This window comes from Notechis scutatus, chromosome 1, assembly GCF_049901735.1.
Source record: "Notechis scutatus isolate UNSWTSFEM ecotype Mainland chromosome 1, rNotScu1.2, whole genome shotgun sequence".
Lineage (NCBI taxonomy): Eukaryota > Metazoa > Chordata > Lepidosauria > Squamata > Elapidae > Notechis > Notechis scutatus.
Genome location: NC_142009.1, coordinates 310,297,568 through 310,322,857, shown reverse-complemented (window position 1 = coordinate 310,322,857; position 25,290 = coordinate 310,297,568). Strand labels below are relative to the sequence as shown.

Sequence of the window (25,290 nt, the reverse complement as noted above, 5' to 3'; positions counted from 1 at the left end):
TCCCCTCTCCTGGTGATTTTAAGATAGGTGGACTTAACTCTGTACTGTGCCAGCTGGGGAATTCTGGGAATTGAAGTTCACCTACCTTAAAATTGTCAAGGTTGAGAAATGCCACTCCATCATATCACAAAAACACAGGCAGGATGGTTTCTGAAAAGGTAATAGATCTGCATGAAGCCTAGGCACTTGTGTGAAATGAGAGTTCACTCCGGCACACATAATATAAATTTAGTGATTACATATGCCATTCTTTTTTATTAAAATGATCCTGTCTACTAAGCAATCATTCTGGATTTTGTGAAACTCAGCAGTCTTACCTGCTTATTTATGGTAACATCAAGCAGTGGGCAGTCTCATTACAGTCTGTAAATAACTAGGGTCATGTCCTTGGTAGATGAAATATGATTGCACTGGAAGAGGAGGTGTGTTTCATGGCTAGTCCTTAGGGACTATAAAATGCTCAGAAAATAATTGCCTTTTGATATGATAATATTTGTGTTCTTAACTGATCAGAAGCTGACTGGGGTTGGCTTGCCAGTCCTTCAAAGGTTGCCAACTCTCTGAAAACATAAACCCAAAACTGACAGTGGATGCTTATTTATATATGTACACAAACACACATACACACACACAAAATTCCCTTTTGGGACAAAAATATTATGCAAAGCCAGAGAAAAAGAATGAGCAGTGCTAGGCAAAACAAATGAATGGCAGGAGATGAGAGGAAAGAAAAGGAGATCTAACTAAATCTAGATTATAAATAACACTACTGACTATTCCTCCTAAACCTTTCTGTTCTTGAAAACCATTTTTTATTTCACTACATCAATTCTCTGCTTCAGTCATTACCTTTTGTTTTAAAATTCTCTTTCTTTTTCAGAATCTCACCAACCTACCCACCTTTAGACCAGGGATGTCCAACTTTGGCAACTTTAAGATTTGTGGACTTCAATTCCCAGAATTTCTCATCCAGCATGGCTTACTGAGGAATTCTGAGAGTTGAAGTCCATCTTAAAGATGCTGAAGTTGGACACCCCTGCTTTAGACCAACAAACCCTTTCTTCTTTTATAGACGTTCATTTATTCTCTTTATATGTCCAGATCTCTCTGTATGCTTTTCTTGTGCTGGATTCTCACCTTTCTATTCCATCTCCATCCATTCAGCACCCATTAATTCTTAACCCTACCTCTTCTCATTCTTTATTACACATACTTCTTAAATAATCCATTCTCACCATCTTCAAATTACTTGTATGTTTCTTCTGATAGATCCTGCTCAGGTTTCTGTATAACAACATGGGCAGAAGCACAACTATTTTTTTTCATATTTCCATAGACATTGAGTCGGTGAATCAAATTCTATCATCTCTCTCTCTCTCTCTCTCTCTCTCTCTCTCTCTCTCTCTCTCTCTCTCTCTCTCTCACCTATAGAAGTATTTGCATGTTTTAACATATCTTTCTCAATTTCCCCATCTTTTTGATAAACATTCTATTTAGGTACAAATTCATCCACCTCCTTTTATGGTGAAAATTTTCACTTCATTTTTGGTCTATGAAAAATTAATAGTCAAGTGTTAATCTGATTCGGGGGGTGAGGCTGAACAGGGAGTGGGAGTGTGGCTCCATTGGCTGTGGAAGAAACTGGGGAAGAGCAAAGTCTGTCTGGGCAGAGCAGCAGAGAGGTAGAGCAAGGGAGAGGGAATTCAGAGGAAGAACCAGGCCCACCCTCTCTTTATCCTAGGGTATGCAGGAAGGAGTCAAGTTAATTACTGCAGCTTGGTTTGTTTGGATTTTTAGTTACACTTTGTATGTACCTTGTTTTGGACTAAATTTTCTCCAGTTAAAGGCAGTTCCTGGGAGTTTTTCTTCAGCCGAAAGTAACCTGGACATTGGGGGCAAACTTGGAGATAATAAAGGGACTCTTCTTGCTTATTTGACTGTGTTGCCTTTGTGCCATGCCCTGGGCCATCACACTCAAGTATTTGCTGCAAAAATAATGTCATTGTTTGCCTGCAAAAAGTGCAAATGCATTCATGTTGCCAATCATCACTCCTCAACATCAACAATCAATTCATAAACACATTAAAAAAATCAAAAGGACACCAGCTGTTTTTTATCTTACTCTCTTTGCCTTGTGATCCATATGGTAAGCATGCCACCTATTCTTTTATGTATGGATAAAGATTCATTTACATCATCACTGCATTCAACTTTTTAACTATTTTTTAAAAAAATAATTGTGACTGTTTACATTTTTATAATGCTGTTTTTATAATGTCTCTTTTATATTGCTGTTTTATTTTATTTTTGTACACTGCTCAGAGTCATTTCTGATGAGATGGGCAGCTATCTAAAGTTGATAAATAAATAAAATTCAGTAATCAAGCTTTAGGTCCAAAGTTGTTGTTGCTGATTTAAATTTATTGGCCATCCAACTCAGGCACAGGGAAGAAATGAATCTCCCTGAAGTTTACTCTTGCCACCAGCAACAGGAACACACTTCTAATCATGTCAAACCCCACTAACTGGCAAAATCAAGTCGAACCACCAAATTTCTGAAAGGTACCTTTAATGCTACAAAACCATAATCTGAAAAACTGAAGCAGACTTTTAGCAAGACAATTCAAGAGTCTCTCTGAAGCGTGCACGCACGCACATGCAATTTGGCTGGGCTCCATCTTCTCAAATGAACTGAACTCTTCCAACTCTTTCCCTGCTTCCATAGTCTCTCAATGTGTCAGGCGCAGATGAGGCTCTAAACAAGTTTGCATAGCCGTTTCATAAACAAGCCAAAATCATATTTGAACACTTCTCCAATAACATCATCTAGACTTGAAGTCTTATCGTTTTTTTCAAATTTCACTACATTTATGACTTCCTTTTCACTTTTTTTTTCTTGGAGACATGTACATGCATAAGATTCATTTTTATCCAACTCTTTGATATCACTATAAATTGCATGTTGGTTGGTTGTATGTGACACCCAAATTGGTGTTGATTTCTAACAATCAGATAGCAATAGCAATAACAATAGCACTCATACACTGCTTCATAGTGCTTTTCAGCCCTCTCTAAGTGGTTTACAGAGTCAGCATGGGGGGGGGGGGGGGGGGGGGGGGGGGGGGGGGGGGGGGGGGGGGGGGGGGGGGGGGGGGGGGGGGGGGGGGGGGGGGGTGGGGGGGGGGGGGGGGGCGGGGGGGGGGGGGGGGGGGGCCCTGGTTTAAGAGTAAATTGCTCCCAACAACCTGGATCTTCATTTTACTAACCTCAGAAGGATGGAAGGTTGAGTCAATCTTAAGTTGGTCAGGATCAAACTGCTGGCAGTTGGCAGAATTAACTAGCAATATTGCATTCTAACACTGAGCCATGATGGCTCTTATAGATAGATAGATTTCCTCGTGATGATTTGTTCCCAACTGGTCTTTGCAGGTTTTTTACTGGTGTTCCCATTTCCACTGTAACTGAGTCCATCTATCATGCTACTAATTGTCTACTTTCTTTTAATCTTTCCTACCATTAGAGAATTTCTAAAGAGCTAGTTCTTTGCATAATTTATACAAAGTAGGATAAGTTGAGTCTTGTTTGTAGTGAAATTGAGCTGATTTATTTAATGATCCATTTGTTTATTTATTTATTTCTTTGTTTGTTTGCTTTTGGTTGACCATTATATTTTCAGAAATCCTCTCCAATACCGAAGTTCAAAAGTGTTAATATTCTTCTTATGTGCTTTTTTAAAGTCTAACTTTCACTTCCATAGAGGGTCACAGGGAATAGCATGGCATGCACTGTTCTGATCTTTGCTGCATATACATATCACTGCATCTGAATATCTTTCTCAAGGCCTTCATGGCTACTCTACTGAGTGTTAATCTGTGGCATTTTTCTTGATTGCTTGTGATTGTTGGTTGATCTTAAAAAGGCAGAAACTATGATTTCAATATCTTCACAATCAGGTTAGCTGTTGTACCTGTTGCCATCAATTTGGTCTTTATATTTATTTTTAATTTTGTAATTGTATCATAATTAAATCCTTGTCATATGCAGTATTCCTTCTTAACACATAGTCCTCAACTTACGATCATGATAGGGACCAAAAAATTTGTACATAAGCACTGAGATTAATTAGAGCATCATATGACCACACCCAATTTTATGACCTTTTTTGCCATGGACATTAAACACAGCATTGTAATCATTAAATGGGACATCATGTGATTGTGACTTGTGATCTACCCTGATGGCTTGGTTGCAAATGGTGATCACATGGCAATGGAATGTTGCAGCTATTGTAAATGTGTGATTGTTTCCAAGCATCCAAATATTGATTGTGCAACAATTGTAATGTGAGGATGGTTGTAAGCCACTATTCTGAGTGCTTGAACAGTTGCTAAATCAACAATCATAAGAAGAACTACTTGTAGTTAGTTTTGGCAATTTTTAGCCTGTATCCCGCAAGAGCAACTAGAGTCACATTTTACTCAAAATCTAGAGGTAATCTAGATGGCATCTTCTAAGCCAATAGACTATGTCTACATCTTACCATCTAGGAATGATGGTACCTATCAAACATAGGACACTTCATCTATGCATATTCACACACTGAAAATTTCATATCATTGAAGTCTGAAGATGAGCAAAAGAATAAACATCTGACCACGTAGTTAAAAAAATCAGTTTTAATAAAAACTAATGTGGATTGTATCTTTGTGGTTCATTGGATATGTTAATAGCTCATGCTTCCATCCTGAAGTTGAGGTCTTTTGCCAAAGAGCAGAGTTTATTGGCAGTAAGTAAGAAAAAACACTTAATTTCCTATACTTTAATGTATAACATTCATTTCAAATAAATTGCAATTTGGGAGCACTCAAGGGTAGATCCACATAGAAAAAGAGTTGTAACCAAGGATAATTATTGTCAAAGATGACAGGCTCAGAAAAGGTTATTATTAATCTTAGTTACACAAATGTGTTCCACTATTATTTGCAAATCCAGTGTCATTTGGGGGATCAAGGAATATCCTCAAACAGCAAAGCTGCTGTCTCTGGTCCATCCAAGATAAGCTTTATCTCTATCCCCAAGGCCAACTTTCTCTTTAGTTACTAAATCTCTACCTTTGGAGTCCTTGGAGTTAGATGGCATGCCTTTGGAAGGAATTTGTTACATGATGCATTCGAGAGGGGTGATTGAGATATGCAGATGGCACCAAGGACACTGAAATATTGGCCACCTTGGAGGCAAAAGGCTGATATTCTCAGAAAGCTCTAGATTTGCAAAAATAAATTTATGCCTAGGGTTATATCAGCATAACTTTGATAAAGGGAAAGACAGTTTGAAAATATTCTGGGCTCTGTTAAATGAAATTATTGTAACTTTCTGAGGAACTGATAGACTGGTTGTTTGGAAAACTTTACCTTAACCATTCTCACTGTCCATTCTAAGGATGCAACATAGATATCCCAATGCCTGAAAGTCTTGAATATATAATATGCCCATAATATCAGTGCTTAAGATACTAGGAAGGAAGATTCTTACAGACAATCTTTTCTATTGTTATTGAGCTGCTTGGAAGAATTGGAAAGGGGAAATGGATATACTGATTGAAATTTATCTTGCTCCTTATGAGATTTGCATTTTTCAAGTCTAATGTCATAATTATGTGGGTTTTGGGGGGCGGGGAGGCTAGTTGGATGAATTCTTAAATCCACATTTTATATTAGCCAATTCCATGTTCTGTATTTTCTCTTTTTAATGCATGAGCAGACCAGCTTCAGAAAGGAAGTGAAAGAACATGTCCAGAAAAACTGTACAGTCCATTATAGTTTCATATAGAAGTTAATGGAGACTCCTTCCCATTGCATTTCAATTAAAATTCTTTTTATTTGGGGTTGTTTAGAATAAAACCAGGTCAAAAATTATCTTGATTTCATGTCATTGTTGTTTGAGAGTTCATTCAAATTAAATTTAGTTATTATCTCCAATTTATTTATCTTAGTACATTAAAAGTTACAGTTTGATAACAACTTTTAGAGGTCTGGGAATTATTTCAGCACAGCAAGGCCAAATTTTTCAAGTGGTATTCTGTAGCTGTCAAAGCACATTCCTGTATAATAAAATGCAATCCTGTTTCTCAAAGAGACTCTCTTGAGAGAGATTGGGCTCTACACAAATGTTTTCTCTCAGGATGATTTCTATCATCCATTGACTTAAGACTCTGAGCTCCCAACTTGTCAATAAGACCATTTTCTATAAGTGACTTATAGCAACTTCTAGCATATCCAGCTATCATTAGAGTGATAAAAAGCCTGTTCTCATTATAGTTATATCAACACAAAGATGGTTGGATGGCTCTAGAAGGTGCAATAAGTCACTGGGGGGTTCCTGCTTAAATAAACATGTAGCTTTATGAAGTCTCAGAACCAAAGTGAACGATCTATGGCTATTTCATAGCATCCTAAAAAAACTTAACCTTTAACATATACATAAGAATACTGTCTTCATATATTGCATACATTGTATGGATAGTCCTTAAATCATGACCATTTCTTTAGTGACCAGTTGAAGTTATGACTGGAAAAAGTGACTTATGATTGGTTCTGACACTTATGATCATTTCAGTGATCATGTGATCTCAATTTGGGCACTTGACAACCAGTATATGTTTATAATAATTGCAGCATCCTGGAGGTCACATGATCATCATTTGTAAACTTCGCAGCTGGTTTCCAACAAAGAAGTTAATCAGTGGTAGGATTTAAAAAATTTTACGGTTCTGTGGGCATAACTTGGTGGGCAGGGCATGGCAGGGGAAAAATCCCCATTCTCTCCCTATCTCACTAACCTGCTTTCCAGCTCCATTCTCCTGTGCAGGGCAACAAAAGAAGAACCACCCAATCAGCTGGAACTCAGGAGGCAGAAATAGATGGGGGCGGGGCCAGTCAGAGGTAGGATTTGCCGGTTCTCTGAGCTACTCAAAATTTCCACTACCAGTTCTCCAGAACTGGCCAGAACCTGCTGAATACCACCTCTGAAGTTAATGCCAGAATCCTCACATCTTTGTTAAGATTTGTTTAATATCCATATGATTAACTTAATGACTGGATGATTTGCTTAACAACTATGTTCCAAAGGCTGTAGAATCAGATCCAACTTAGTGAGGGAAGTTTAACTCCCAATTGTGTTCATAAATTGAATGCTACTTGCATATCTCTTTCTTTGATGTGATTAAACATTTTTCTCCTTAGGCCACATTAAAAACAACTATTTGGTACTAACTTTTAAAGGTGTCTTTGGGCCACCTGCAACATTGGGCCTTTGGATTATGGATGGCATGACAGATGAATGGATTGTTTAGGTATTAAGTAGCTTCCTAGGTTTCAATCACACCTTGAATCTAAATTGAGCCAGTCATTTTCTTACTTTTAAAAAGATCTGTCATCTACATTAACAGCAGAAACAAGGTAACAGTGCGTTCAAGGATAGCCTGGAATCCTTTCAAATGTGAAAAGGACCTATCAGAATTCACACGGAATTTTATGTACTGTATGTTGCCTTGATTAAATAATAGCATTATGATATCACTCATTTCATCTCAATGCTTTATGTGCACATCATCTTCATTTATTGAATTGGAGAAGGTTGCTCTTTAAATACAAATAAAAGTATGCATGTATTTTCTATGTTGAACTGAATAAAAACATTCTTTTTCTGTTTTTATATCATGCCTCTGTTATTGAGAACCCATGTCAGCATCAAAGAACCTGTATTCAAAGTCTGTATAAACTACTTCAGGAATAAAGCTGATGTTTCATTTCAATTACATGCAACTGATGCAACCCATTAAACATTTTAATGAATGAGCTTCCACTGCTTCATGTATTTTTTTAAAAAAAACATGTTCCTGGATTTTTTTTTTAAAAAAATTCTGTTGTAGTTCTCTACTATGCTTCAGTAACAAAAGAATTCACCTCTTGCTGAAAATGATGCCATTTTGCTAATTTTAAGAGGACATTAGTTTAATAGGCTGTGACATTTATATCACCTGTATTTTATGATATTCTTTACTTGGCAAAATATTCAGTTTTTAAGCTTATTCCTTCATTTGCATTTCTAATTTAAGGTGTGTGTTATGCTTCTGTGTGTGTTCAACAATCTCTGAAGATGCTAGAATACATTTGCATCTTAATTATTCTGAATATATGCAGAATACCATCTGGGACTATGCACATTTTAATAAAAAAAAAGTTATATTTAAAAGCTGTTTCAAATGTTTCTGGAGCAAAGCTTGTATTTTCCTGCCAGTTGATCACTTTGATTTTATAAACAGGGTTCAGTCCTTCATGATTTACATGAATATGTACTACATGGTGCTCTCCCAAAGACTAATTTACCAACAAGCAGCTTTTTCCAACTTAACGACATCCAGATGTTCTTTCCCCAAATTTCCAAATTCCCATCTATGTCTAAAGGATGCAGAAGTGGTGAAAGCTGGCCTCAGGGTCATTTTTTTAAACATATTCCAACATAGGTCATCAACCTATCATAGAATTAGACAAATTAGACAAATTAATCTTCTAGCTTCAAGCAGACGACAAAGCATGGTCAATCTTTCTTGACTGAAAAGCCTCAAAAGTGTCAAGTGATTGATAGATGGAGGGGAAAATATCAGGTATTAGGGCTATAGGCTCAATATTAAAAAAAATAATCCTAGAAGAAGACAACAGCAAAGCCACATCTATATTGATGACAAAAACAAAAAAAACAAAAAAAAATCCCACCACAATGAGTCTGCATAGTTCTGTCCTTATAGTCATCAGGAGTTGAGCATGTTTCAAGGATTTCTTTAATTTCCCCCCACCCCAGCTATGTGAAAGTCAATCTTGTTCTCAAAAAGCTAAGCAATTGGGTAACTACCAACTATATTAACATACATATACATACACACAAGTATGTATGTATTTATGTATGTATGTATGTATTCAGGAGTGGGCTTTAAAATTTTTAACAATGGGTTCTCTGCCTGGTTACTGGGTGGGCATGGCCATGGTGGGCGTGGCCTAGTCGGCCTCCTGCACCACACATGGGGGAGGGCATTTCTGCCCTCCCCAGGCTCCGGAGACTCTATGAAATCCAGAAACAGGCCCGTTTCAGGCCTTCCTGAACTTCCGGGAGGCCTGGTTTTTGCCCTCCCCAAGCCTCTGCATGCACCGTGCACTTACCTGCATCCAAAATGGGACACGTGGGGACTCATGGGAGGGGCGGGGCCAGCCAGGAATGGGATTTGGGGGTTCTCTGAATTGTGCAGAATCTTAGCAAGAGGATCTCCTGAACCCCTGTGAACCCCCGCAGCCCACCCCGTATGTATGTATACATATATGTATATGTATTCATATACATACATACATGGAAAGTCCAAAACTCATTCTCTCTATATACATATTTATAATATAGAAACTAGACTCATGGCTCATGGCAGCCCATGCAATTTGTTCATAGAATTCATTATTCCATCAGAACTAACTAGTAGAGAAGCAAGGATGTATTAAGTTGGTAATGTCTTTGACAAAAAAAAAAATCCTTAATTTATAATAATGTTCCCTTAACTGGTTCTTTGGTAGAAAGGAAACCAGTCTATCTTATTGTCTCAGACTGAATTTGCAATGTTTTTCAGTGAAAGAGCTTGGATTCTTATTATAGGTTGACATAGGTCCAATGTAATATTGTAAAAGTGTGGCTAGGTGTTTGGCAATATGATATATGGGAGAACAAATAGTATATAAGATCGGAATTAATGGAACAGACTGCTTATGGATTTTTGGTGACTAGTGCAGAAGTGATGGCAATCTTTCCCACATAATTGCTCATTTAAACGCTTATTTCTCTGTACCTTCTAATTTGAATGATCCCATTTTTTCTGCTGATATAAGAGATGGCTGGAGAGAAATCTTATCACTGCCCTATTCCTTTGCTAAATGTATTAACATAATGAAAAGAATAACAACATTCCATTTAACTGATGCTTCAATATGGCAATTCTAAGACACATGCATACTTGTGCTGATAACAGAAATAACATTTTGAAATAAATGTTTCCTTTTCTTTCTCTTTCTGGTTTTCATATATATGACTTTTTTCCCCTAGGACTCCCACAAATAAATTAAATCTTTACTGAAAATGTCGCAGTCTATATTTTGTTTGTGAAAATGGGTTGTGGAAAGGAAATTAGGCTTATAAAATTATTTTAAGGGACTCAAGCTTTATCTGTATTGGACTATATGTGAGAATTCTATGTGAGAATTGTTTGGGAAAGATAAAAGCAAGATAGAAGCTTCACAGACACAGCAGAGCAGCTCCTGCATTTTCTGTGTCGCATGAGAAAAGTACATCTTCCTCCACCTGCCCTTACCACTTTCTATAGCGGGATGATCGAGAGCATCCTGTCATATTGTATTATACTCTGGTTTGGAAGCATTATTCCTTCAGACAGGAAGGCGGTGCAGAGAGTGGTGAGGATGGCAGAAAAAATTATTGGCAGTTCACCCCCTTCTATCCAGGACATAGCATGTAAGCACTGCTTGATCAGGGTCCACAGTATCACCACGGATGCTATACATCCTCTTCATGACCCCTTTTCCTTGTTACCTTCTGGGAGGAGGCTTCATGATATCCGAAGCAAAACATCCAGATTCAGCCATGGTTTTGTTCCATACAGTATCAGCTTTGTGAATTCTTAAACTTTCTCTTTCTGCTATGTATTCAAGATGGACAGTGATTAATATTTATATGTAATTATATGTTAGGGTATAGTATATACAAATGGATGTATATAAGTATATAGAGTTGTAAATCTAATCTTATGAAGCTTGTCCTCCAGTAATATTGAATTACTAAGTAGGGCATAAAAAACCTTTGCTAGACCAATACTCGAATACAGCTCATCTGTCTGGAATATGCACTGTATATCGGACTTTAATATAATTGAGCAAGTCCAGAAGTATTTCACGAGAAGAGTACTACACTCCTCTGCTCGCAACAGAATACCCTACATCACCAGGCTTGAAATTTTGGGCTTGGACAACCTAGAACTATGCTGCCTACAGTTGGACTTAAGCATAGTACACAAAATTTCCTGCTACAATGTCCTACCAGTCAATGAATACTTCAGCTTCAACCGCAACAATACAAGAGCACACAACTGATATAAACTCAATGTAAACCGCTCCTGATTGCAGAAAGTACAACATCAGCAATAGAGTGGTCAATGTCTGGAATGCACTACCTGACTGTTGTTACATCATCTAACCCCCATCTTAAACTATCCACTATTGACCTCACTCCATTCCTAAGAGGTCTGTAAGGGGCATGCATAAGTGCACAATCGTGCCTACCGTCCCTGTCCTATTGTCCCCATTTATTCGTACCTATTTCCTGTATTCTTACTCATGTTTATACTTATACCTATTATCTTGTAAGCGATTGAGAAATCAAATAAATAAATAAAATAATAAATATATGTCTGTTATGTATGTCTACACTTTTGAGAGCAGGCAACAGAATTTCATTTTTAACATGAGCCAAAGTACCCACAGGAAACAAAATGCCAGTAAAGGTTATCTTATAATACCTTCCAAACATTACTGTTTTCATATTAATCAAATGCCAATGGACCCCAACCTTTTTTTTTCCAATTAAATTTCCATTTAATTTTCAATTAAATGTATAAGCATTAGTATCAGTAAAGTTTTTTTTTTTTGTTTAAAATTTGAAGTTAGAAAAAACACTGAAGAGATTGAAACTGAGTTACAGATCTAGGATTGGGAAACAGAATGGTTCTGAAGAAGAGGACATTGGAAACATGGAACTCAGATCTCTACATCAGCAAAATACAAAACATAGGAGTATTTCTCATATGAAAAATAAGACTTCTGTCTGTCCATCTGTCTCTCTGTCTCTGTCTCTCTCCCTCCCCCTCCCTCCCCCTCCCTCCCCCTCTCCCCCTCTCTTTCTTCAACCCCTCCCCCAACTCAAAAATAATCAATGAGCTCCAACCACACTTGGTCCTGGAAGGCCAATAGTTTGTCATTCTGGCTTCACATTGACAACCTAAGTGACCTAAAATGCCTAAGGCATCTGTATTCATCCCTGGAAACTCCAGATTGGGAAGTGATATAATGAGGGGAAGACAGGTAATGACAAAGCTCTGAGGTTTGTATCACCAGATATGGAAATATCAATGGATTTCCTCAGAAAAGAGATATATTGGGCGTGGAGTAATGAGCATCATCACTTTTCTTACCTTTTAACTGAAAATTGTAAGTAATTTACCACCAGCAGTCAGTGGTGGAGCTTGCTGAATGAATACAAACATGAAGGTAGTGTTCGTCTATTATTCCTGAAAGCATTCAAGGAAAGGAGATGCCTTGATTTTGACAGTAGGAGTTATATTTAGCAGCTACAGCAGCCATGACTGGTAAGAAAATGACTGGGATTGTATGTGCCAACACAGGGTAGAACTTTTGAAGATCCAGCAGCATTCAATGCATGCTGTGATCAGGTTAGTAGTTATCTCTTCAAAAACTGTGACTACTCTTGATTTCCACTGCCACAAGTTAATATCCATTTTCACAGTTGAGCTATTCTTTTCTCTTCCATTCCACTTAGGATGGGTGAAGTCCTCCCTTTAAAGTTTTTTTTTAAAAAATTCATATACAGATTCAGTCCAAGACTTTTTTGTTTTTGGTGAAAAAAGATAAAGAACAGAAAATTTCTATTTTAGAGCCCATGGTATTGCCCTGGAACATTTACTCCTGGCTTGTAGGCTGAACAGCAGGCAGATGTCCTCAATATATCATACTTTTCCCTAGTATATGAGATATATTTCTTTTTTAAAATCTATGATTGATTTTTAAATTTGTACTGACACACATAAAACACCATCTGCTAAATTTAGGCCATGATGCATCCTGTTTGGTCCTCTCTTTTTTTTTTTTGTAAAAGCATTTCCTCTTTTTTTGGCAATGCATAGGTTGTCCATCTATCTTCTCTATTTAGTTCATTTTGGTGGATGCATAGAATAGGGCAGCTTTTAGAATGGCTAGTTTTCATAGGAAATAAAAAAGATACTGATTCCAAAAGATGCTTCAGAGCGCAAAGTTAGCCAGGTTTCACTTCCTGTTCTTTCCTATAGTTCTGTCTTATGGTCTTTTTCTTATCTCATTGCCCTATTTCCCGATGCTGATGCTTTTGGAGAGGACTAGACATTACCTCTTTGACAACTGTATGCAAGACAACTGGGATGCAAATTTTTCTTTTGCAAGTAAGGAAATCTCTTAATTAGATTTTTGTCATGGTTGCTTAGCATTCTCTGTTTTGTGAGAGGTTATACATTTCAAAACATGTAGATTTCTTGATGCCATTTTATCTTTTATGTGTTCCCCCACTATGTGCACAATCTGCCATGGATCTCAAGAACATAGACTTGTGACATCTTGGTCCCTAGATTTATCACTCTGGTGGAGGCATTTGTACTTTTACCTAGTGGCAGAGAATCAATAGATACAAGCCACCAGCTCTTCGGTCTAATACTTATAATCCAGTAGTCCCATAAACTGGGAAGCAATTTGATTTTATTGTTTACTTAGACATCAGCACATGTCTTTTCCTTAAATCACACGAGGAGGGGGTTGTCCTTCCAATTAATTAATTAAACAGTCACTGCTTTTTTGAGACACAGAAACACTGATGAGCTCCAGTCTGCGGTTGCATTCAAACTACAGAAAATACTTGTAAACTTCAATATCAATGTTCTGAAATTTTAAACTGGTACACAAAATAGAAAAAAACATATAATTTTAAACATTTTGGATCAAACAACTTTCTTTGTATTGGAGTAATTAAAAACAACAACAATGGCATTATTTCCATTTCCAAATGTCAGAAAACATGTGTGAGATAGGTAAATAACAGTGAGGTGAGATTGAAATTTATATATTTCATTTTAGCAGAAAGCTGGGTGATAGATAGCTGTCAGGAAACCCCATGTTAACCCTCTGGCCCTAGAGAAGCATACTACATATACTTTAAGGGTTCATTTTTCTTAAGAAAAGACAGTTATATGAATTAGGATACTGGTAGGGCCAAAAAAATGGGGCTGGTTTGCCATCTCTAATATGAATCTTCTAAATGTACTAGTTTAAAAAGCCTCTCTCACTCTTACTCTCACTCTCTCTCCCCCCACCTCTCTCCAGTAAAAATGTAATTTATCTGAAACAACGGTGAAACTTGGAATATTTTTGGATGCATTGGCTGTTTTTCCTGCTGATTTATAGGATGTAATATTGAAATCAAACACATTTTGCTATTAACACTGTGTTCATTGACATATTCTCCTGTTACTATTGATACTCTTTGGTCTCAATATATATTATTATTCTGGATTAAGGATATAAAAGAAATAACTCAAAGTGCACATTTTGGACAGAAGCAGCCTAGCCAAAAAATTCTAGAACAGTTCCTATGAACAAAAGATTTTGATTGTTTTTATCTCTATATTTCCACACATTGTAATACTTGATTATGCATGGGAGTACGTGAATGTATAATTACTTAATATATAATTATATTAAAGGCAGGTAGCTACTGTAAATATCTAAGGAATGTTTATTTAGTGAAAGATAACCATTGGTCACCATGTTACTAAGGTAACTGCATTGAAAAACTACTTTGGAGCGACAGGAATTTCACCAAAGTGTTCTGTTTTTAAAGCAATTTGATCTTGATCAAATTGAGAGAGAATGGTTGATATAATGTGGAATACATTTTGCCTTAACATTTGTTGGAGTATTACTATTTAACAAGAAGCAATATTTTCCCAATAGACATCAGTTTGTTCCTGCAGGTATCTGAAGGAAAATTGCTTGCTGTTCCTTCAAAGAAAACTATCCTTCTAAAGAGGTTTTTTTAAAAGGGAATTGGACCAATTGAGCCTTTTAATCTTTGTTCTTAGTCTCCTGGGCTAGGGGGGTGGACACTGCAGGTATCACAATACCTATGTATATTACTTGTATGTTCAACCAAACGTTCTCTTATCATTATTTACAATGTGGGAATTACTCAAAGACATTCTGGTTTTGGCCATGAACTTTACAGTGTGCAGTAGCATATGCATAAAAAGATGGGAAAGAAACCCCCTGTGCCATTATCTTTGGTTTAAGGATAGTGGTATCTGATAGTGGCATCAGCCTAGGGAACATATTTTTTGAATTCATATTCGATTATATCAAAAATATCTATAAGTGATGCAAATTACACTATAATACAAGAAATTATAGTTGAAGTTCAAAGATCTAAGTAATAAATACTCCAAATAGAAATGGTTCTTTGAATTTAATGGATTGTAAAATAGTTATCATAAAATGTTAAAATAAATGCTTGTTTGGTTTTGGTTCCAATATTTTTTTTATATATCCACATTCCAAAAATGTATGTGTTACTTATGTTTAGTATTTTTCTTCTTTTCTTTGGTTAGTATTAAAATCCACCACATCTCTTTCTATAGTTGTTAAATAAAGAATTGGTCTTTCATAATGTTGATTACTCCTGTAAAGATATAACTAGGACCTGGAATGTTATTGACCTTTGCATACTGTTATTTGGATTTAGTTGGGAAAACAGAAAACTTCAGATGTGGTCGATCTACAAAAGCATTTGTCCCAAAGGTGCTTTTTCAAAAGGCAACTGGATTTTCTGTTTTTTCCTTGAAGACATTTCGCTTCTCTGGAAGACATTTCTTCTTGGATGACAAGCTTCAGATTCTTGGATGGGAAGTGAAATGTCTTCAAAATGCACTTTTGGGACAACCATGACCTGGATGACTGAGAATCTCCATGGATAACAACAGCATTTGTTATATGTCTAGATTTCAAGGGTCAGTTAGATGTCTTTGTTCTCTATAGCATCTTGCCAAGAGATGAAAAAGAATTGGGCCATATAAATGAAAGTTTGTTTCCCATAAATACAAATAGCTTTATTTCTTGACAGAAGAAGCAACAGTTTAGAGCAGGGGTGTCCAACCTTGGCAACTTTAAGACTTGTGGACTTCAACTCCCAGAATTCCTCAGCCAGCAAAGCTGGCTGAGAAATTCTGGGAGTTGAAGTCCACAAGTCTTAAAGTTGCCAAGGTTGGACACCCCTGGTTTAGAGTGTAGAGATTAAAAAATAACAAAAATCAGCTAAAGCATCAAAAACATTAAAGTATCAAAAGGTATTGACAAGAAGATGTAGTGCCACCCTAATTCTTGATATACTACAGTTACCATAGACAAGAAGATGAAAGCAATTGTGGCGATGTATAATAAAAAAAGGATGACAATAAGAAGTAATTTAAGGCACATTCACAGAAAGCACTGTTTCTGAGTCAAAAAGATGTTTGCCTAAACAATACAGCACTACAGAGGGTCAGTGATGAAATTCTGAAGACCAGAGAAACTAAAACAAGCTTTTAAGAGTTGAGGTGAAGTTCAGCATCATAGGAGAGATCCAGCATGGTGGCAGTCAGATTCCACCTAAGTGATTTTTTTAAAATCCAATTTGCAATCCCCTCAGGGAGCATCAGAGCATTACTGAACAGGACCCAAAGTGGTTCGGCATATGAGTCATGCTGTTTATGGAACTTGAAATTGAGGTTGCCTCAGTAGTTTGAAAGAGATGCATTGATTTCCAATGTATTTTCAGGTCACGTTAAAAGAGTATATGCACAGCAGGACCTTTTCTGAAGATTTTAACTCTTGTATGAGGATCTTGGGAAATTGAGATATAGAAGTTATTTGGAAATCTCTAAATACAATGGCCACCTGAACTTCTCAATGTCCTCATGCATGTATTAAGGGTGTAAAAAAACACCCTACTGTGAATGTTCTCTCTTTTTTTTCCAGAAGCGGTTTTAGAGACCTATGATGTTTCTTAAGCTTAATATTCACATGCTATAATTGCAATCCCATGAGATTTGGGGAGAATAGAAATGTGCCTGGCTGAAGTACAACAGAATGCAGAAAAGGCCATCTCTGAGTGATAACCGAGAGAGAAGAATAATTTTCTTATCTTCAGTTATGGGTTTTATACATACTGACAAATTTTGGGCTATTCAAGTAGATAGCCGCTAAAGGTCAAACTTGCCTTTGAAATATTGTCGGAGCATTCCTTTTTCATCTGGAAGAACTAGAAGATAGAGTCCATCCATTTCTTTGAGCACGAATTTGATAGAAAATTACTCATCAGCCTTTGGAAAATAGGTGACTTAAGTGGCAGATATTTGTTCAAGGAAATGGGGCTCTTGAAGCTGATGCTATTCTCCCTTTGTATGTGATTGGAACTGGGCATAAATTGGAAACATATGCCTAATGAGGTGTTAGTAGTTGTGCCTTGTGGCTGTCTCTGGTAGAAGCCTTTTGTAATCTCTTTTTTTCAGACTTTCAAAGCTTTCTACTTTATGAAACTGTTCAGTTCTTAGTTTTAGATACTATAGAAGGTGAGCCATGGCTGCCAAAAATCAAAGGGTGCTACTTAAAAGAAGATTCCCTCTGTTTCCCAAGTTTAATGTGATTAAAACTTTGGGTATGTAATTAATAACATCCTGTAGAGTTACTAATTATGTTTTTATTGTAAACTATTATTAATCTTCTGTTCATCCTTATAAGGAATCTGGGCAACATATGATAAATATGAATGGAATTAGCTGAACAGTACAAGATAACAAGGGGACAGTCTTTATAAAACTGTAGAGAAGAATGAAAAATAGGCAAATGTAAACAGTGACAAAAGTTTAAAATGGTAGTTGAATATATCTATTCCTAGCAGACATTGAAAAGATGGTAATTTTGCTGCTAGACATAATCCTGTGAGGATTACAATACAGGTAATCATTGCTTATTGACTGTCTCCTACAGTGACTGTTCAAAGTTATGACAGTGAAAATACTCTAACTTCCTCACATTTATGGCTGCTGCAGCATCCCATGGTCATATGATCACCATTCAGGCACTTTGCAACTGTCTTATAACAAGCAGAAGGCAGAAGTAAAATTGTATGTCATATTCACAATTTTTCACTTAGTGACAGAACCACTTCACTCTACGATTGGAGGAGAAGTAAGATGGACACAAGATTTTCTGCTTGGCAATCATGCCACTTACTTGCCGGTCCCAATTGTGGTCATTAAGTGAGGATTACCTGTTCCGCCCTCACTGGGAATATTCTTTCTTCTATTATTGCTTCATAAGCCATCTCAGCACTCCCAATCATCTGGTTAACAAATGCAGAAATGTTGAAATAAATGAACCAATCAAAAAATAGCATTTGTATTTCTAATCTGAAAGTTGTTATTCTCTTGTTGTAGGGAAATAAAGCTTTGTCCATCATTGATTTTTTTTTTCATAGGCAACCATTGGTGTAGAACAGTATCTGTTGTATATTTTATTTCACATGAAAAAAGGAAGATTACTTTTTTTTTTCATATGATGAAAAGCAAATGAAGTATAAGGGTTTACCAAAAAATAAAAGAAGGCTTATATTTTCTTATGTTGAAAAGCAGCCATAAGTGCACTTAGAAAACACTTTTGAGGTTTTCCTTGAAATGTTTTTATCTTCACTTTCCAGAAAGCCTTTCTGAACATATTCTCCTTTGGTCATTTTTTGTTGTTTAAGCAATACCAAGTGGAGTCAAATAACAAAATATGATTGAAAGCACTAAAAGAAACTGAACTTGCTTTTTCATCAATTCATTCAAACTATTCCACATATGCTTCGGATATGTTCAGCCTTTCACAGATTTGTACAATCAGAATTTTGGCATGTAGCCTGGTTGCATTAGTTTTGTGGTAGATAATCCTATATTTAAAGTAGAAAAAAATACAGGGTAGATTTTTTAAATGCACAAATCAGTGGTGGGATTCAATTTTTTTTTACTACCGGTTCTGTGGGTGTTGCTTATTTGGTGGTCATGGCTTGGTGGTCATGTGACTGGGTGGGCATGGCCAACTCAATGTCACTCACATCAAGGGGTACCTTACCTGGCCCCTCCCCTCCCAGCCATTCCTTGTCACCCAGCCTCAACTTATCTATAGTTCTGTAAAAATGTTGTTCACCTTTTTTGACTTTATTATCTGCATACTATAGATGTACTTTCATGGACCACTGAAAGGAGGAAATGGCTCACATGCTTTACCCAAGAGTGTGATAGGCAACAGGCTTTTAAGGGGCTGCCACAAAGAAAGGGGGACAATGTATTTTCCAAAGAAGCAGAATGCAAACAAGAAGCAATGGATGGAAACTGAACAGAGAGAAGCAATCTAAAATGAGGAGAAACTTCCTGACAGTGAGAATAATTAACCAGTGGAACTGCCTGTCTTCAGAAGTTCTGGGTGCTCAATCTCTAGAAGTTTTTAAGAAAAGACTGGACAGCCATTTCTCTGAAATGGTATAGGGTTCACCCCAAGGTCCCTTCTAAGTGATATTTTGTTATTCTGACACCTTTCCCAGGATCTCTACTCAGAGTCTGGCATCCTCAGTTTTCTTGCCTGAGCTGGGGGTTGGACTAGAAGACCTCCAAAGTCCCTTTCAATTCTTGTTAAACACATGTGTATTTTATGCTCTGGACTATTGACATTGAATGCATGTAAACCCTGAAAAATATGTGGTAGCCCTGGGCAAAAGAAAGGCAGAAAAATTACTCTAGGTGTAGGGACAGTGTAAAATATTAACACATGATAAATAATGGAACAATTAAAAATAATAGCGCAGAGTTTTCTCTCTCTCTTCCTATTTTTTCTTTCTTTCTCTCCCTCTTTCTTTCTTTCTTTCTTTCTTTCTTTCTTTCTTTCTTTCTTTCTTTCTTTCTTTCTTTCTTTCTTTCTTTCTTTCTTTTCTTTCTTTCTTTCTTTCTTTCTTTCTTTCTTTCTTTCTTTCTTTCTTTCTTTCTTTCTTTCTTTCTTTCTTTCTTTCTTTCTTTCTTTCTTTCTTCCTTCCTTCCTTCCTTCCTTCCTTCCTTCCTTTCTTTCTCTCTCTCTCTCTCTCTCTCACACACACACACACACAAAGCACTTTGTAGCTTAACAGACACGCATTTTGAAGCAGCTCCCTTAAATTTCTCCAAGGCTGGAGTGGATTCCCCCACCCCCTCTGTCAGACCACACTCCTTCTCACTCCAGGCACTTTAACTCACATGGGGAAAGCAATACTTGCAGCGTCCATGCCTTTCTTCCTCCCCGGGGAGAAAGAGGACATGGGGAACGGAAAGCTAGGGGAGCAATAGGGGCAAGTGAGCGACCAGGTGACCAGGTTAGGGGTGTGGCCAACCAGGGGTCACCACCGGTTCGGCGACCCACGCCAGATAACTGCTACCGGTTCCCCCGAATAGGTGTGAACTGGTTGAATACCACCTCTGGCACAAATGTATCCGAGTGTGAAGGCATTAGGAAACCAATGCATGCATTTCCAAGTAAGGAATGGCAAGTTAGCACTTCTCCAAATAAGTGGAGATGACATTGCTGCTATGACTGAAGGAGTAGTCTGTAGATTGCTCTTATGGAAGCTCTCTGCATTAGGAGAGAACTGAAGATTGCTCACTTTGGCTCCAAATGGCTGCTTCTTGCAGAAATTTCCCATAGGTTTGAGCTCAGGTGATAAAGGGAAGCCATCATGTTCTCAGTTGTTACACAGCCTCCTGACCTTGCTAACCTCACTTTTTAATCAGTTTTAGAAATTACCTATTTACCTATCTCAAGCCTAATATAGATCTTCAAAATGACAAGTTGGTAAAACTACTTGGTGAATTGATCTTCATTCCAGATTACAGGGAAAATTAATGATATGCTTAAGAATTTGAAATAAATGGAAAAAAATAAAGACTTTAAAAGCTCTTTAAAAACAAGAGTTTAATTCAAGAAACTTATAAAAAATAGTTTTCTAAAACCTTGAAGAAACTTTTGAGATGGGAAAAATAAAACTGAAGAGAGATTAAATCCTATGACAACATCTGAATGAATTAAACAGAAGATTGTTGGAACAAAATGAAGAAATACAAAGGTTCCACCATTTTTCTGATATCCAATTTACTCTCTTCAGTTTCTTCATCTTTGCAGTCTTTTTTCACATTCATCTTTAGCAACTTCTTTAATTTCAATCCATAGTTCCTCAGGCTCTCTTTCAACGATGTTCATGGCTTCAAAGTAATTTCTGTTATTCTCTTTGAAAATAGTGATTTTAAGAACATATCATGGAATGTGCCTGTCATTCTTCTTCCACTTTAGATTGATTTGAAACTTGCAAATGAGCAGTGTGCAATTGATCCAACAAATTTAAAATTATTCAAATATACACATTCATAGACCCAACCCGCTCCTCCCCAAATAAGTTAATGTTAGAGTTTCTAATTACAGATAGTCTTTGATATACATGTAAAGAGCAACTGCATTGCTTAGTGATGACAATCTCTGCAATCCAGGTTGTTGTCATTGATCAAATTCCATGGTCGTTGTCTATAAGATCATAGTTGCCCTTTTTGAAGTTATAATTGGGGATCACATCGTTGTGTTGATTTTTGTGTGGATGTCTGCTGTGGTCACTGTTGGAAAAGGGTTCTTTAATTTGTATTCCGTAAATTGAATTCAAACTATTGCAGAAGATGAGTTCAGTCTAGTATTGTTGGTTACTAGTTATTCCAGTCCCAGGTTTGTTACAGCATTGTAGAAGGTTGCATGGAACTGCTGAAAGGATTCTGTTGTGAAGCTGTGCTGCCTGCATGATGTTTTCAGCCCTGCGTCGCTTCACTGTTGAACACAGACACCTGTTGTGTGAGGTGAGTCTGTGTTGTCTGCATCTCAAACTGAAGTGCAAATGGTTCTTGTAGTCTCCAACAGAGTCCTTTATAGAATTCTTTATTCTTTAGAATTCTTTACTGGCCAAGTGTAATTGGACACACAAGGAATTTGTTTTTGGTGCATATGCTCTCATTGTACATAAAGGGAAAATTTCATTCATCAAGAATTATAAGATAGTCACAGGTTACTAATAAGCAATAAAATCATACTAGGAAACAAAACAATATAAATTGTAAAGAAACAATATAACAAGGTTATAGTGATAAGTGGGAGGAGATAGGTAATAGGAAGGATGAGGAGAATAATAGTAATGCAGTCTTAGTAAATAGCTTGACAGTGTTGTGGAAATTAGTTGTTTAGCAGAGTGATGGGATTAGGAAAAAATTGTCCTTGTGTTTAGTTGTTCTCATGTGCAGTGCCCTATAGCATTGTTTTGGGGGTAGAAGTTGAAACAATTTATGTTCAGGATGTGAGGGGTCTGTAGATATGCAATTCCAAGAAGGCTCCTCACCCATTTGCATTTCAGTTTGAGATGCAGACAACAGACTTATCTCAAACAACGTGCCTGTGTTCAACAGTGAAGGTTTGATGTCCCAGAGTATACCACAAATGTAACAAAATCCAAAATGTAAATAAATGTCCTTTAATGCCTCCAACTTGGCTCCACTGTTCAATAATACTCAGATGGAGAAACAGCATACTCAAAAATAGTCTTCAAAAGAAAACAATACAGTCCAAATTTAATGAGCAGATAGAGGTGAAATAAAAAATCAAACTACAATGATGAAATTTCCACAACGGAACAGGAAAAGTATTTACCAAATTCAAGGAGATAACAAGGCACAGTTTGTTGGAAGGATGCCAACCAAGATAACTTCAGACCAAAATAAAACACGCTTTGTTTCCAGCGTTTGCCAGTACACAGGTCCAAACTCTTATGAAGTTCTCACACCTGCAGCCCATGAAGAGGATCAAGGCCCTCTCCTCCTGAGTAGACTATGTCTCTCCCTTATCCTCTCCTCCCTGTGTGCCCTAGGATGGATAGGGGATGGGCCTAGGTCCTTCTCTGATTGCTCAGCCGGCCTCTGTCCTTCCCCAGCCTCCTCCACAACCTCCTGAGCCACACTTCCACTCCCTGTTGGCTGTTCCTCCTCTCCCTCAGAGTCAGTCTCCACCAGGGGCATGACAGAAGGGGCACAGGGCAGAAAACATCCTGCAGAAAGCACAGCTCTACAACATAGCCCTTTCAGCAGTTCCAAGAAGGCTCCACACCAATTTGCACTATTCTGGTGACCCTGAGGACACAGACAAACCTCCAAGTGGCCTCAACAACTCTCTAAAAGAATGGAAATGATCAGCATCTGCAAGGAGTATAACTCCTTCCATTCCCTACTATCCAGTCATCCAAGCTTCTTGGATGAGAAGTAAAACTTCTTCAAAGAAAAACACAAAAGTCCAGTTGCCTCTTGAAAAAGCATCTTTGGGTCAATTGATAGAATAGACATAAGGATTTCAGGAACTGTTTAGAATTGTCTCTTGCTTGATTTGCTATTATTCCTTCTTAAATTTAAGAAAATAAATTCAAAATAAGTTGAATATTGAGTTTATTAAAAGTTTTAATATTTAAGAAAATAAGAGAAATAATAGGAGAAAGAGAGCTAATTTGGTCTAGTAGTTAATGCACAAGGCCATAAACCAGGCAACTGCATATTCTAGTTCTGTCTTAAACAGGAAAGCTGGCTGGGTGACTTTAGGCCAGTCACTCTCTGCTAGCCTATGATGCCAGGCTTGGGTGACAAGCTAGTTAGTCAATTTCTGTTGCCATAAATCGATCAACCCTTCATTGATTAAAAGACAACAACCTTTATTTGCAAGAAAACATAGGAAGGGGGAAAAGGGTAACAAAAATGAGAAGGTTAATATTAACCCACCGAAAACCACAACTAAATTATTGGGGAAGAGACATTTGGTTTATAATGGCTAAAAATTTTGTTATCACTATTTAGTTACTAAAAACTAAAATATTTCTGGATCTATTTCCTTTGCTAAAACTCTATATGGAAACAAAATAATTCTGAGTTGTTCAGAATCCTTGTAGATAGCTCTTCTACAACTTATTGGCTTATTTCTGAGAGTCTTGTTTTGGACTTCAAACTAACCTGTTTCATCACAGAGTCATCCAAAGACAGAATAAGAGCTACAGTCATCCAAAGACAGAAGTGTCTTAAGATTCAAATTGATTTTGCTCGTGTAAAATTCGTGCCAGCAGTCTGTCTGCTCCATTCTATTTAACCCTTAAGGAAACGCCAGGCAAAAGCCAGTATATTGAACTAGAACCCAATTTTCATCTGTTGTTATGGTTACTACAAGTAGAAAATAATTTCCTGTAATTTATCTTAAGATCATTTATGTCAGATACAAACACAGATTAAGCTGAATACCATGGTAATTTCTTTTACAATTGTGTTAGTAACCATAAGATATTCATTTTTTACTTCATAAATAAGAACTACAGTATGTCATGATCAGTCAGAGAAGATAAAATGAATCTAATTAAGTACCATCAGAAGATCACTTTGCTGTTTTTATTGCTGCAATAAAAGTTCACTTACCTTCTTATTCGTTCTGAAATGCAGAGATTATTATGGAAATAGGATGAGACCAAACAAGTCTTGCTTGACCTAGAGCTGTGTACAGCAATATCCTCCTGCAGTTTATAGAAGGAGATGAAACTCAACTCCTTGCTGTGCCCCCTTTTATTTAAAACGAATGGAGTCATATGTATGCATCAGAAAGGTCACATATATTGGTTTTTATATAAATAGTACAATCATTAGACTGATCGATAGGGCTCTCAGTTCACTGATAATCATAGAAAATGGGCTTAGATGTATTGGCAGAAGAAGCTGACAGGCATTCAGTGGTGTGCACTGCCATATGTTTGCTGATTTTTATGCAAGGCACAATGTTAAGAGAACAGTTCTAAAAACACAATGAGATCTGATATGAATAGAAAAGTTGTGCTACAGTTGGATTTATGCCAAAGATCAAATAGATCTTCCTGGCAGTCTGACTTATTTAGAAAAGGATCGGCTGAGATAAAGCCAGTTGCAGATATCTGATGCTGTCAATGCCATTTGAACAAGTCACTTTTCAGATCTGGAAAAATTACACATGGAAGTTGGTCTATAATATTTGCCAAAGCCAGGAAAAACTTTTCTTTGAACTCAAGAAAAATTAAATACATTTTAAGTTGTGTAGAACTCCAATCCTTGTTGTCACCTTACCTTTACAAACGATGACATGCAATTGAAAAGGTAATAAAGTACTTATTGAATATTTGCTTTGAATATAGTCTCAGCTTGAATTTTCATAGTAATGAACTAGTAATTCAACTAGTCACTTGCAGTGACCAGTTGAA

The 25,290-nt window shown here is 37.0% G+C and overlaps 1 long non-coding RNA gene across 2 annotated transcripts in view; it reads right to left on the bottom strand.

The window, feature by feature from the left end:
• LOC148133488 (uncharacterized) overlaps positions 1-24,579 on the bottom strand; it is a 28,568-nt gene extending 3,989 nt beyond the window's left edge. Inside the window, exons 1-3 of one of the 2 annotated variants that reach the window (XR_015747417.1) lie at positions 24,482-24,579; positions 18,223-18,294; positions 86-150 (exon numbers count right to left, since the gene is read on the bottom strand). This is a non-coding gene — a long non-coding RNA (uncharacterized LOC148133488). The remainder of the gene's footprint in view (positions 1-85; positions 151-18,222; positions 18,295-24,481) is intronic. The other variant, XR_015747418.1, reaches the window with a different exon arrangement.
• Positions 24,580-25,290: the final 711 nt, after the last annotated feature.